General features: G+C 38.7%; 1 pseudogene; it reads left to right on the top strand.

Annotated features, from left to right (window-relative positions):
- The first annotated feature begins 2,292 nt into the window (after positions 1 to 2,292).
- Positions 2,293 to 2,922, top strand: LOC149811970 (pentatricopeptide repeat-containing protein At2g02980, chloroplastic pseudogene; annotated as a pseudogene).
- Positions 2,923 to 15,730: the final 12,808 nt, after the last annotated feature.

The following is a 15,730-nucleotide window of genomic DNA, read 5'->3' as shown; positions in this document are numbered from 1 at the left end:
ATTTATCTCAACAATCAATGCAAAACAAAGATCAAACAAATCACAAAAAGAAGACAAATATATATCATTCACCACAATATATCATAAAAGTAAAAATAAAATAATATCTTTATTATGTCAAGACAAGTATAACACAGAGGGTAAATGTACGTGTTCACTTACAAGAAAATAACTCAAAGAACAGAGTTAATACAAAAATCAAATTTATTTACAATTTTTTACACCTCTTACAAAGAAGACAAGAGTACCTTGGTTGTTCTCTTTCAATATCATTAAAACGAGGAGCTCCCTATCTCTGACACAATACAGAGACGTGTCCTAACAGACAATGAGAATGATCAATCATGGAAGCACACAAGGAGAAATGACAGAAATCCAAGACTAATTGGCGCAACAATTGGGACTGGTTTGGGGTGCTGTTTTAGGGGCCCAATCAGTCCGGTAAACAGAGTCCCCAAAATGATTAAATGCCGATAAAAATAACCTAACGCTACGGGAAATCAGTCTTTAAGAGAGGGTGTTTAGGCTGCCAAAAAACTGAACCTCACGGGTTCAGTTTTGTCGTTGAGGTGTTTCACCAAACAGTTGGTGTGCTTCTCTCAAAGAAACCAAAACCAGTGTTTTTAAATACCTAACACTGAAAATTCGTGAAATGATATAACCTGTGCTAACAGAAATACTAACCATTAACAATTCGTTTAACCAACTTAGAAAACAGATTTCACTTAATAATCAAAATTGAATATCACTTTAAAGCCTAACAACGCATAACAGTCAACACGTAACAAGTTGCGAAAACACAAAAGAAACACTTAGATCCATTTCATTGATACTTGAATCTAGATCTGGCGGTGATCTAGGTTTGACCTTCGACCCATTTATGTCTCAGAATTTTTTCCTCCTGCGATGTTGGAGGCATAGTGACAAATATCGCGAGATTTATGAAAATCTCGAGATAATATCGCGAGAAATTGCCTGAAAGTTTAAAACGGCAATTTCTTGCGAGATTTTCAAAATATCGCGAGATTTATGAAAAAACATAAATACCGCCATTTAAACGCGATATTTACGTTTTAAACGGCTATTTATCATGAAAAAAACATGTATTTTTATTTTTAAATAATGTTTATTAATATTTTCTTATTAGAAATATTTTTTAATTTATTTTTTTAGTGTCGAGATTTTGCCAAAAAAAAATGCAAGATTTAAGAAAAAAAATCAATTTCTCGCAAGTTTTTGAAAAACAAGACTTTGCGGATAAAAACGTTTGTCAAATGGTTGGAGGTGCATATGAATCGGATAAAGGTGTATCGCCATTGGCCTGAATCATGGCGCCATTTTTTAAGCAACAGGTTGAATGAGTCCAACAAATTGTATTTGAATTGGGGCAGGCTAAATCTCTCCGACATTCCAAAGTGACTTGAATCTCTTGTTTTATGGGGAAAAAACTGTATCACACACAAATGATTTAGCACTGACGAAATTTACATGCTGTTCTTCAATTCAGATCCAAGCCTACAGCCAAAGCGCATATTCGGGCTCTATGTTAAGGTCCGTATCCAAAAACTAGTATGCTAAATTCGATCCATTTACACTCGAGAACGGGGTGAGTGAGAGTGCTACTCAATGCGACAAATATCCTGATATTGTTTAAAATATCTTGAAAGAATAATCAGATTTATCAGTTATATGTGTGAAAAAACGGGGTTTTGTTTTTGTTTTAAATTTAAATCACCATGATATGATATCGATCTCCCTTATGACGGAAGGAGAGATGGAGGCACTAAACCCAGTAAGATCCGACCCAGTAGCCTCCTCAGCCCTGTCGCAGCTGCAGCGCTGCACTGACCTCGCCCACCTCAAGCAACTCCACGCCCACATGGTCGTCACGGGCCTCTTCCGCAGCTCCCACGCCCTCACCATGCTACTCCTCTCCGCCGGCGAGTTCCTTAAGTACGCCGGCGAGATCTTCCAGCTACGCCCGGATCCAGACACCGCTCCCGCCCGATGCCCTCTCCGCATCCTTGACCCTGAAGGCGTGCGCACGCCTCCTGGCCATCAGGGAAGGCCAGAAGCTCCACTCCCAGATCTTCGGGTTCGGGTTCGGGTTCGGGTTCGGGTTTGGCTCGGACCCGCTATTGCAGACGACTCTGATGGACCTTTACGCCAAGACGGGTGTCTTGGACGACGCACGCAAACTGTTCGACGAAATGCCTAATAAAGAAAATCGTGGCCTGGAATGTCCTGATTACGGGCTACGCTCGGGGCGGGCGCTCCACTGACGCGCTGGCGATGTTTCGCCACATGCAGCTGAGTCAGGACTTGCGGGCCAACGAGGTCACCGTCTTGGGGGCGCTGTCTGTGTGCTCGCAATTGGGTGCATTAGATGATGGCGAATCGGTGCATGCGTACGCCCAAGAGCACTTGCACGATCGCCATGTGTTTGTTGGAAATCCTCTGATAGACATGTATGCAAAGTGCGCGCGTGCGATTCGGGCATGCCAAGTGTTTAATGAAATGACTCAGAGAAGTTTGGTTTCGTGGAACACCATAATAATGGCGTTAGCAATGCATGGCCGTGCTCATGATGCATTGGGGTTGTATAAGAGAATGAAGACGGCAAAGGCGGCACCTGACTCAGTCAGGTTATTGGCTGTGTTGGGTGCATGCAGTCATGCTGGGTTGGTGGAAGAGGGACGTGAATTGTTGCCCTTCATGGAGGACTGTGGTGTTGTGTCAAATATCAAACACTATGGTTGTATGGTAGACCTACTGGACCGTGCTGGCAGCCTGGAAGAAGCATATAATCTGATTGTCAGTTTGCCTATTGAGGCGGTGGTGGTCCTCTGGCAGAGCTTGTTGGGTGCATGTTACACTCATGGTAATGCTGATCTAGCTGAGCGTGCAATGCAGTTGAGCTGAAATTCAATAACAATAGGGACTTTGTGCTCATGTCCAATGTATATGCTGCGTGTGCTCGTTGGGAAGATGTGGGGAGGACGAGGGAAGCCATGAAGCGTGTGGATGTTATCAAGACACCTAGTTTTAGCTACATTGAGGTGGACGGTGTGATTCATAATTTTGTCATGGGAGACCAAGAACACAAAAGGAGAAAGGAGATCTATGAGAAGTTGGATGAGATTGGTGCAAGGGCTAGGTTACTTACTTACTTGGGTATGCCCCAAAAACATCTTTTGTGTTGCATGACAAAGATGAAGAGGAGAAGGAAAATGCCCTCTCCTTTCATAGTGAGAAGTTGGCTGTTGCCTTTGGTCTTCTAAGCACCAATCATGGTTCTCCCATTCTTGTCAGAAAAAACCTTAGGATATGCAGCGCCCGCCAGGAACTGATCAAGCTTACATGTAGAATTTATGAGAGGAAAATTATAGTCAGAGACCGTGCACGCTTCCACCATTTTACTGGAGGTTTATGTTCATGCAGAGATTATTGGTGAAGCTCCTAGATTGGTATGAGCTTTTAGCTATTTGGACCTTTGAGTGAAAACAGTATGGAGCTCTATTCTTAACTGAGTTATTCCCTGCAAGGCATTATCATTCTTAATATTTCCCCCCTGCTTGCGTAGGACAGACCAGGCACCATCCCCTTAGCCTTATATGTCAAGCTTTCTTTTCCGTGTTTTAACACAAGAACAAAGGTGGTATGGACTATCTAAAGGGCCACCTGAGGGATCAAGGGTGCAGACAGAGAGCAACTGGAGCATCTCGGGGTCATTTTATTGTTGGAACAATCAGATTAAGAATCAATTGTATAGTCGCTTGAGATTGATGACTGAATATTTAAAACTATGCATTTTGAAGTAACATATCTTTGTACAGAAACATGCTTGGAAATGGAAAAGTGAAGATTAGAAACTGTAAATCTACAAGAAAAGAAGAAGAAAAATTAGTTGATGGAGTACTTGTTAAGGGAGAGGAAGAGAACTGAGGGTGCCAGTTGTCAAAGCTCGAGGGTTGCTTGTTATGATATGCTCAACTGGATATTGCCAAGTACAAATGGGCCTTGCCTTCTGGAATTTGTGTGTCGGATCTTCCCTATTTAAATTTGCTGTCACTATTTCATTATCATTCAAGTAGAAGAATGTCTTACAGACAAACTTGTTCTGACATAAAATTTTGCTTTGATTGGTAGAATGATAAATTCCATTCTTCGGACGTCCACACTCTAAATTGTTGCCTTGAGTAACATGCTACCTAAATTACATAGCACTCATATAAAGTTCAGACGTAAGCAGTTATTCGGTGCACAGTATTATGAGAGCAATGAAAGGAAATGTCTTTACTGGTTCAGCTCCTTATAGTACGGTTGATTTCCAGAGAAATCAAGTTCATGGACTTCAATGCTCTCCTATTTTAGTACTATAAACATGCTGAAGTTCATCACGTTGATAGTGTTTAGATGATGATTAACACGCTCTGATTTTGTTACTCCAAAATGTTGGACATACAGCTCTGGGTCCAACCCATTGGGTGACCTGGTTGGACATTAAAATAAGGTAGTGGGCTAGTGGGCCAGTGGGCATGATAGTAGAAGGCGGTTAATGCAGTAAGGGAGAAGGTTACGTGAATGTGGAATCATTGTACCTCCTCTCCCTCCTCCACTATATAAAGGGATGGCTGGCTGCAATGGATGATGAGTGACATTGCATAGCCTTAGCCTAGTTCACGTTAAAGTTTAACTGGGTTCAGGGTCCTGCTCATCGTCGATCTTAGGCATGGGCTCATCATGGGCATCGACCAGCTGAGGAGAACGCTGAATACCTTGCATCTGCACTTTATGGCGACTATAGGTATGCTTTATGTGTTTGTTTATGCAGAATGCGCCAACATTGGGTTATGGGCTCACGACCCACGCATTCTGCTGCGCGTGGGTGCGTGTAGGGCCTTCTAGCATTTGTTGCGACTGTCGTCATAGGGCGAGGTAAGTTGCAGGTGCTATGGGGTGGCTGTAACAGATTGAACCTGTTGTCGTGGGGTGACATGGCTCATCTGTATTCAGCAAATGGTTGCCTAGACTCCAACAACTGTTGCCATGGGGCGACAGCGTTTCCCGGCAAACCCGATCCAATTTTTGCCGTTTGTTTGTCGCCAGTGGACCGCCGACGATTTTGCTGGTGGCACTGGATACAGTTAGCCAACAACAGGTCGTCGGTTGAAGGCGGCAGCCCGTCACCGTGGGGCGACGTGGCTTGTCGATTACCGGCCAAGCATCACCGGCATCAAATAGAAGATCAAAAAAAATACAGTGGATCGCATTTTACCTACGTTGTAGGGTTGTAGGATGGTCTGGCGGCATCGGGATTGCCGCAGGATGTCATTGGGGGGGCGGGGGGAAGGGAGTGCTTTCGCCGTCCAGCGACATGCAGCAATTGAAGATTTGAAAAACCCTCCCTTTTTTTTCTTCCTCTAACCCCAAATGTGACACTGATGGGGGACGGTTGCCATCACTGGTGGCCTTTCGGCTGGCCGTCGGTGCCGATGACCTCAGGCTGCCACTCAGGCGACGTGGGTTGCTGACTAATGCTCTTAGGCGATGTGGGTCATTGTTTAGATCGTGAAGTAGTTCGGTTTCTAAGAAACTGAACTCACGATCTTTTATGTTATTATTGGGTGACCTGAGTCGGACGGGGTATTCTGACCTGGTGGCAGATCTGATTCAAACTCGGATCTTGGGTGGATTAGGTTTGCCTGGATCCATTGGGTGACGGGTCCCAGGATTGGACCCGAACCCATTCGGTATCCGGGTCTGGGTCTGATCCATTTTGGGGGTCGAATTCATAGGATTCGGATCCACTTAGGTCTGACTCTACATCTGGACCCATTAGGAATTCGGGTCTGGATCTAATCTGGGTCTGATCCAGATCCTATGTGGATCGGGTCGGACCTGGACTCTATGGGGTTCGGGTCAGTGATCGGATCCGACACAGTTAGATCAGAATCAGACCCATTTGGTTTCGGGTCTGATCTGATCTGGTTGGACCATGTTATGATCCAGACCCATTAGGTATTCGAGTCTGGATATAATCCGAAAGACTCAGATCCAGATTTGGATTACGTCAGACCCGGATCCTCTTTGGATCTGGCCAAACCTGGATCCATAATAGGGTCCATACACTATTTGAACCTGAACTGGATAAAGGACTGATACAGCCCTTTTGGGGACTGGTTCGAAGCCTTTTTTAATCGATTCCTTTCAGTTTTTTCACCAGTTCTGAGATGCTAAGACCCTGTTGTCATAAATATATAAAGATACAAGAATTTTGGCATATGGTTATAGGGTTTTATAAACTTATGTTCATACTTGGCACCGGTTCATAAGGTTCAAAACTGATTCAGACCCTTTGATGACCAGTTCAGGGTCAGTTTGGGGTGTTTTCAGACCGGTTCCAACTTGTGAACCCCGGGTTTTACTCATATGAGCTTGCTTTTGTTATTTTTCATATTGTATAAAGTGTTTATTCTAAAGAATGCATGACTTATGTATGTTGATTCATGTGTTTTATGTTAGTTAGGTTATGCATGATGGTTTTAGGCATGAATTATGATTAAATTCGTAACAATTAGTTTATGCATATAAGTTGAAGCATGAACTTGTATTTTGTCATGAATATTCATGCATTAAAATGTGTGCATGGGCATGCTCCATAATACGAATATGTTTTCGGTAAAAGATCTTGATTAACCAATTTATGTAATCACCAAAGTGATCTGAGTTGTCTTGATTGCAAATTCTTTAGACCGTATTAAGATTCGTTATTATGATTGTGTTTGAGTTTATGAAACATCGATTTTACCCAAAGGTAGGTCATTGTGTTTCAAAATCACAAAGGGTGTAATAGTAGATGTGTATTCCAGCCCATGAAGCATGCTCGTACCCAAAGGTATATTGTTGAATTGCCTCTGGTTACATGATCTGTTACTTTCATCAACTGAAGTCAATTCCTTATTAATTGAAGAAACGGAGCAACTATGAGTATTGTCGTTTCCACCAAAGTGGAATGACAATGGCTCAATTATGCTTGTCTCAGAAAAGGTGAAAATAAAGGGTCTCAATTTTACCTTTTCAACACAAATCGCGTCTGAGCAATAATAGTAATGTCTTGTTTTCGTTCTTTGTTGTATCAGGTTCCTTCCTTATCGACGGTTCTAGTAATACCCCCCTTCTAAACGGGACAAATTTTTCTGATTGGAAAGAAATTGTGTTATTCACTTTGAGCTATATGGATCTAGATCTGGCCCTTAGAATTGATGAACCTCCTGCTCTTATAGAGCATAGTACAACCGATCGGAAGGCTGCCTCTGAGAAGTGAGAGTGCTCGAACAGACTTAGCATGTTGTTTTTGCAATCTCGAGTAACAAAGAATATTTGAGACGTCATTCCTCACTGCAAGACAATGAAGGAATTTTTGAGAGCCATTGGGGCTCAATTCGACACTTCTAATACGGCAAGGGCCAGTACGCTCATGTCCAAATTAGTGTCTATAAAATATTTTGGTGATATTCAGATCCGATGGCACATTTTAAAAATGAGAAATATTGCAACTCAACTGAATGACATGAAGTTTGTCATCTCTGACTCCTTGGTCCATCTAATCTTAACCTCATTACCTACTGAGTATGGACCCTTCAAAATCTCTTACAACACACATAATGATGAGTACTCTTTTAGTTACCTCTTGGCCAAGTGTGTTGAAGAAGAGGAGAGATTGAAGGGTAAGAGGGTGCCAAGTGCACATATGGCCTCTCATAAGAATAAACAGAGGTCGAGACCAAAAAAAAACTCCTTCAAGAAGAAAACTGCTTGGGAGAGCTCAAACTCTCAGGCTAAAGCTAAATTCCAGTCAAGAGGCTCTTCTATAAAGTGTTTCTTCTGCAAGAAGAAGGGGCATAAGAAGGTGGACTGTTTGAAGTATAAGAAGTGGCTCAAAAATAAAGGTAATAAGTCATTTGTTTCTCATGAGTGCAATTTAATTCATATTTCATTATATAGTTGGTGGATTGATTCTGGTGCACAGTACATATTGCTAACTCTTTGCAGACATTTCTGAACAAGAGAAAACCAACAAAGCATGAAATAAGCATCTTCTCAGGAAATAGGATGTGTTCTCATGTCATTTGAACTACCTGTAGCACCTATATGGAGGTCAACGAGAATCAAGAAATCTACTATCCATCTGAACTATGTGGTGTATTTACAAGAGTCTAATGATTTCATAGAGATTGATGAAGATCCATTCACATTTGCAGAAGCCATTGAAAGTAAAAGATCAACACATTAGATCAATGCTATGAAAGAAGAACTTGACTCTATGGCAAAGAACCAAGTGTGGGATATTGTACCTTGACCTAATGAAGTTAGACTTGTTGGTTATAAATGGGTCTATAAGACCAAAATAGACTCTAAAGGTCATATGGAGAGGTAAAAGGCTAGGCTTGTTGCAAAAGGTTTCACACGGATAGAGGGCATTGATTATAATGAGACTTTTTTTCCTGTCTCAACTAAGAAATCATTGAAAATAATCATGTCGCTTGTAGCTCATTTTGATTTAGAGCTACATCAGAGAGATATGAAAATTGTCTTTCTGAATGAGGATATGGATGAGGAGGTATACATGCAACAACCTCCTGGTTTCAGTATAGATGACTCGAATAATTTAGTTTGCAAGTTGAAGAAGTCAATTTATGGACTTAAACAGGCCTCCCGTCAGTGATAAAAAGTTCAATCAGGTAATTATGAACTTTGGATTCACTAAAAACATTGTTGATCATGAAATTCCACTAGAGGGGGGGTGAATAGTGAAATACGATAAAGATCGATAAAATAAAATGATCAGGCAATAAAGCACAACACATAAAACACAGAATTTATATTGGTTCGGTCAATACCCAGACCTACATCCAGTCCCCAAGCAAACCACTTGAACATCCGAGTCACCGGATAAATAGTACAACACCCTCTTCCTCAAAGGTCTTCTTCTCTTAACAGAGAAGGGGCACACCCTCTTCCACAGAGGTCTTCTTCTCTCAACAGAGAAGGACAACACCCTCTTTCTCAGAGGTCTACTTCTTTCAACAAAGAAGGAATACAGTGAATAACAGAGTTACAATACTTCCTATAGAACCTTCAGAATGATATGAATGCACGAATGAAGGATTCTCAGAATGTTTTGTTTGTCACTCAGAGGATACTCTTTGTCAAAGAGCTGGACTTGACTTTTTCTCTTTTCTTTCTTTTCTTTCTCTTTCTTTTTCAAGGCTCTCTTTTCAAATAATGAATAGAATTTTTCTCGTTGTAAGCTCACACGTCTATTTCATTCCCTTTTTGAATAGTTTATTTGAGTGTGTTTATATAGCTTTTAAAAAAGTAGTCGTTACATTTTGAAATCGTAGCCTTTTTGAAATGTGAAATGTTATGTCATTTCAAAAACATCTTTTAGAGAAATTCGAGAATGCCTTTTTCCATAAAAGTAAAATATAGGGTACACTAGTCGTTGTAATATTTTAGGTAATACATATTTTATGTAAAAAGTCTATTTCTTATAATAGTACATTGAACGTTGGATTGTAGTTTTGTCTTTATTCTAATTAATGATTTGAGGTACATAAGTACTTCTTTACTTTAAATGAGTGTAAGTACAATCAGTGCTTTGAGATATTTATTTGTACATAGTCATGTCAAGTGTTTTCTTTATGTTGTGTTTTTCAAAGTCTTCATAGAGAATGAGGACTACAAGAAGGTCGACATTCTTGAGAAGGATATTAAACAAGGATTTCTTACAGGAGGTATTTAATGCTTGCACAAAGAGAATGATGACTTCAAGTAAGTCGACATTCTATGGGTTTGTAAAAAGGTAACTAGAGTCTTTATCAAAAACTTTATTATATTTGTTTTCTTTGTGTAGCCGATTTTCATCTTTTGTCTTTTACCCATATTTAAAATTATTTCTTTAAAGAAGATAACTAGAGTCTTTTCAAAAAACATATTATATTTGTTTTTCTTTATGTAGCTGATTTCATGTTTTGTCTTTTACCCATATTTAAAAATATTTCTTTAAAGAAGGTAACTAGAGTCTTTTCAAAACATATTATATTTGTTTTCTTTATGTAGCCGATTTCATGTTTTGTCTTTTTCCTACATTTCTTTTCATGTTGTCTTGTATATGATGTAAGGTACAATTATTACATTTTAAAATCATGTCAAAATACCTTTTTCATAAATGGTTGTAAGGAGGTACAATTATTAGTTTTCAAAAAGGAGCTTTTTGAAACTATCGTATACTTTTATGATATAGTCTTTATGAATGAGTATGTAATATGCAATATGCATGTTCCTGAAAGTTCTGTTACATATGACTCTAAAGAAGAAAAAATCTTCATCTTGAGGTAGCCGATCTCTTCAGTTGATCTTTAGGAATGCATGGCTCATCAAGCTTTTTCTTCAAGGAGTATGATTGCACTAGTTGTACTTGAACAGGAAGTCTCCATCCTTTTTGGGTGAGATATCCTTGCATCAAATACTCGTTAGATTTATGACAAAACATATTCAGTCATAATATAACATTTTTCAAGAGGACATATTATCATATCATATAAAATCAAATACGACAGTGTATCATATTATGTGACATCAAAACAGAGTTTCTCAACAAATCAGTGCATTTACATAAATACTAGTGGAAGTAAGTTCATAATTTTGGTTTTATATGTTGCCGATATTCTTCTTGCAACTAATAATTTGAGTCTATTATATGAAACAAAATATTTTCTTTCCTCTCATTTCAATATAAAGGACATGGGTGAGGCCACATATGTCCTTGAAATCGAGATACGTCATGATAGAACTAAGGTTGTCCTTTGCCTCTCTCAGAAATCATATATTTTTAAGGTTCTTAAAAGATATGGGATGGAGAATTATTCTCCTGGTTTGACACCTATAGTGAAAGGGGATAAATTGTGCTTAAAGGACTATCCTTAGGATAATATTGCGATGGCTTAGATGGCAGCTATCCCATATGCTTCGGCAGTTGGAAGTTTGCAGTACGTGCAAACCTGCACTCGTTCTGATATAGCATTTGTTGTGGGAATGCTTGGTAGATATCTATCAAATACAGGTATTGTGTACTGGACGGCAGCGAAGAAGGTCATGCGCTATTTATAAGGAACGAAAGACTATATGTTGACCTATAGGAAAGTTGATCACCTAGAGGTCGTTGGATACTCTGATGCGGACTTAGGAGGGTGTATTGACAGTAGAAAATTTACTACTAGATACATTTTCCTACTAGCGGGTGGTGGTGTCTCATGTAGAAGTGGAAAGCAATCTATCACTGTTGCTCATACCATGGAGGCAGAATTTATTACTCTATACGAGACTTTGTCACAGGCCATTTGGACAAGAAACTTCATTATAGGTCTTGGTATTGTGGACTCTATTGAGAGACCACTAAAGATCTTTTGTGATAATGAAGCAGTCGTGTTATTTTCAAATAACGACAAGAGCTTAATCTTGTGTCGACACATGGAGTTAAAATACTTTGTTATTAAAGATATGACTGAGAATCATCTGGTATGTATTGATACAATTGGAATGAAGAAAATGACTGTAGATCCTCTTACTAAAGGGCTAGCACCGGGATTGTATTCCCAACATGTAAAGGAGATGGGTCTTTTTTATTTCTTCTGATGTATGACAATACATTAAGTGATCACATTTGTGTATATAAATTTGATTCTTTATGGCTTTGTAAATTGTTGATTTTGTATAAATGACCAATATAATAGGTAAGAGACTAACCTATTCATAAAGGTAATTTCAATATGCTAAGGCACTGAAGGTGAATTATAGTGTAGTACATGAAAATATGACATTTCATAAAGTAGTGTTCATCTCCATGAATCATATGATTCATTCTTGTGATAAAGGGTAGCATGTAAACCCACATGAAGAATTAAATCGAGATAACAGAATAAACCTCGATTTAGTGATACTACTTTGATTGCTTGTCCAACAGGTGCTCAACATGTAGATCAAGGTCAGAGCTCCAAGATGGAGATGCACAATAATTACATGTTCAGTTGATAGAAAAGCACCCAGACAGTCCACGGCTTTTTTTTTGTTCTTACCAATAAGTCAATTGAGAAGGAAGCTAAAAAAGTAGTTCAAAATGTGAGGGATAAGGTATATAAGGAGGTTTATGACAAGTTGGATACCAAGGAGGACAAGAAGGATATTTATAGGCTTACAAAGATGAGAGATAAGAAATCGAGGGATCTGAGTATGGTTAGATGTATCAAAGATGAAATGCAAAGGGTTTTAGTCAAAGATGAAGAGGTTAAGGAGAGATGGAAAGATTATTTTGATAAGCTATTTAATGGAAGTCATGCTCAGGGTGTTGGAGACTTCTCTATTCATTTTCATGAGATGAATCGTGACTTCATGTGCAAGATTCAAAAGAAAGAAATTGCAGAGGCTTTGAAAAAAGTGAAATCAAGAAGGGCAGTTGGCCCAGATGGTATACCTATCGAGGCTTGGAAATGCTTGGGAGAGAAATGTTTAGAATGGTTGACAAATCTTTTTAACAATATTTGGCGGACAAATAAGATGTCTAATGAGTGAAGAAAGAGTACTTTGGTGCCTCTATATAAGAATAAGGGTGATATACAAGATTGCACAAACTATTATGGTATAAAACTCATGAGTCATACTATGAAACTTTGGGAGAGGGTGATTGAGTATAGGTTGAGGAAGGTTGTCATGGTATCGCAGAATCAATTTGGTTTTATGCCTGGAAGATCAACTATGGAAGCTATACATCTTCTTAGACAACGTATTGAGAGATATAGAGAGGAACAAAGATTTGTATATGGTTTTTATTGATTTGGAGAAGACATACGACAGAGTACCTAGGGATGTTCTCTGGTGGACAATAATGAAGAAATGTGTTTCTCTCAAGTACATTAGTATAATTAAAATATGTACGAAGGAGTAGTAACCAATGTTTGCACTTGTGGAGGGGTGACAACCAATTTTCCTATAACGGTTGGGTTACATCAAGGATTTGCTTTAAGCCCTTTCCTATTTGCTATAGTGATGGATGAGCTCACGAGATCAATTCAAGAAAATGTGTCGTGGTGTATGTTGTTTGCTGATGATATTGTTTTGATTGATGAGTCTAGAGTTGGGGTTAATGCTAAGTTAGAATTATGGAGACAGACATTGGAAGCAAAAGGTTTTAAGTTGAGTAAGAGTAAGACAGAATATATGAAATGTCGGTTTAGTAAGCAACGAAGTAGTGCTGGGAGTGTAGTGAAGCTTGATGAGCAAGAAATACCGGTGGATGATTGTTTCAAATATTTGGGATCTATCATTCAAAAGTATGGAGAAATTGATGGAGATGTAAATCATAGGATAAAGGTTGGGTGGATGAAATGAAAAAGTGCAACTGGAGTGTTGTGCGGTCGTAGAATGCCATTGTGGTTGAAGGGAAAGTTTTATAGGACGACTATTAGGCCCACTTTACTATATGGTACGGAATGTTGGGCTACCAAGAGACATCATATTAAAAAAATGAGTGTAAGTGAGATGTGTATGCTTAGATTGATGTGTGGAAATACAATAAAAGATAAGATTCGGAACGAGGAGATACGTAAGAAGGTACGTGTTGCATCCATTGAAAATAAGATGAGAGAGAATCATTTACGGTGGTTTGGACATATTCGACGAAGGCCTAATGATGCTCCAGTTAGAAGGATGGAGAAATGGGAAAATATATTAGTTAAAAGAGGTCAGGGTAGGCCTAGGAAGACTTGGATGGAGATGATAGGAAAGGATATGAATGCTTTGAACCTCACCGAGGACATGGCATTGGATAGAAATGATTGGAGGAGAAGGATTCATGTGGAAGACCCAGAATGATATTCTTTTTTGGTTCATATCGTCGACCCCAATTGTGTTGGGATGAAGGCATAGTTGTTGTTGTTGTTGTTGACAATAAGCCAATTTAGGATTCATTGCACAGGGTCAACATGAACAAGTAGGGGCCTAATTTCCTGATAGTGAAAGGAGCACCTGTCTAAGAAAATGATACAAACTAAAGACCCTAGCAATAGATTTTTTTTCTATGATACACCCTTTATATCGTCATCTATGAAGATATATGTATAAAAAAAATGTAGTTGCAAATCCATAGCCATATTTTCAGCTATAAAGTTTACAATCTCTGTAATTCATAGTCAGTCTCATGGTAATCACTGCTGAAGAATAACATAGCATATTATCTGCTTATCAGAGGTAATTAAGAAGAGAGGCATTCTGAATTTCGGCTTCCTAAAAACAAAATCAACACCCTAGAAAGATAGTGATTAAAAGGCAAAAAGAACCATAAAAGATTGTCACACTACAACCTACATAACTATCCAACAAGTTATGTCACACAGACACTCTATTAGTCTATTTTGACTATCATTCCATATCCCTTCATATACAAGTTATATTGGAAATTTCATAAAAATTGTTGTACCCCGTATCCGCAGCCATATCCTACATTTCATGTTTTCATGTTATGTAGCTGATTTCATGTTTTGTCTTTTTCCTACATTTCTTTTTATGTTGTCTTGTATATGATGTAAGGTACAATTATTACATTTTGAAATCATGTCAAAATACCTTTTTCATAAATGGTTGTAAGGAGGTACAATTATTAGTTTTCAAAAAGGAGCTTTTTGAAACTATCGTATACTTTTATGATATAGTCTTTATGAATGAGTATGTAATATGCAATATGCATGTTCCTGAAAGTTCTGTTACATATGACTCTAAAGAAGAAAAAATTTTCATCTTGAGGTAGCCGATCTCTTCAGTTGATCTTTAGGAATGCATGGCTCATCAAGCTTTTTCTTCAAGGAGTATGATTGCACTAGTTGTACTTGAACAGAAAGTCTCCATCCTTTTTGGGTGAGATATCCTTGCATCAAATACTCGTTAGATTTATGGCAAAACATATTCAGTCATAATATAACATTTTTCAAGAGGACATATTATCATATCATATAAAATCAAATACGACAGTGTATCATATTATGTGACATCAAAACAGAGTTTCTCAACATTCTCCCCCTTTTTTATGATGACAAAATATGCTCCCCCTGTCAAAGAGACATTATGCATAGAAATAATAATATGATAAAATATTGAAAAATGTTTAAAGAGAGTATTTCTCCAATAATGGAGACAGGTTTTCTCCCCCTTTGTCATGGACAAAAAGGAAGGGATCAGAGTAAGAGAGTTATTACAGACCAAAAGTAATTAAAAGTTATTACAGACCAAAAAAAAGGTTTATTTTGAGCCGTAGGAAGGGTGAAACTTTTGGAGTAATGCATCTTGGCCGAGTTGTAGTGAAGCTTGATTCTTTAGAAGGAGATCCTGGGTGTTCTGAATATTGACAATAGCTGTGAAGATGTCAAGGTCAGAAGTTGCTGCGTGATCTGCTTCGTGAGGGCCTTCGTCGTCAGAGTTTAGAGGAGAGGACTCTTCTTAATGAAGAGAGGAGTCATCAATTATATTGTTTGAGTAGTAGACGACATCGGTTGCAAGAGGAATCTGGAAGAATTCAAGAATGAGTGAGATGAAGTATCCGAAGGGAAGAGACTTAAAAGAACGAAAGTTGATCATGTTGTGGAAGATGACACTGGACCAGTTGATAGGAAAGGCAGAG

This window comes from Nuphar pumila, chromosome 17, assembly GCF_984573655.1.
Source record: "Nuphar pumila chromosome 17, dmNupPumi1.hap1.1, whole genome shotgun sequence".
NCBI lineage: Eukaryota > Viridiplantae > Streptophyta > Magnoliopsida > Nymphaeales > Nymphaeaceae > Nuphar > Nuphar pumila.
The sequence above is the reverse complement of the archived record's forward strand: the minus strand, read 5'-3'. Positions and strand labels throughout refer to the sequence as shown.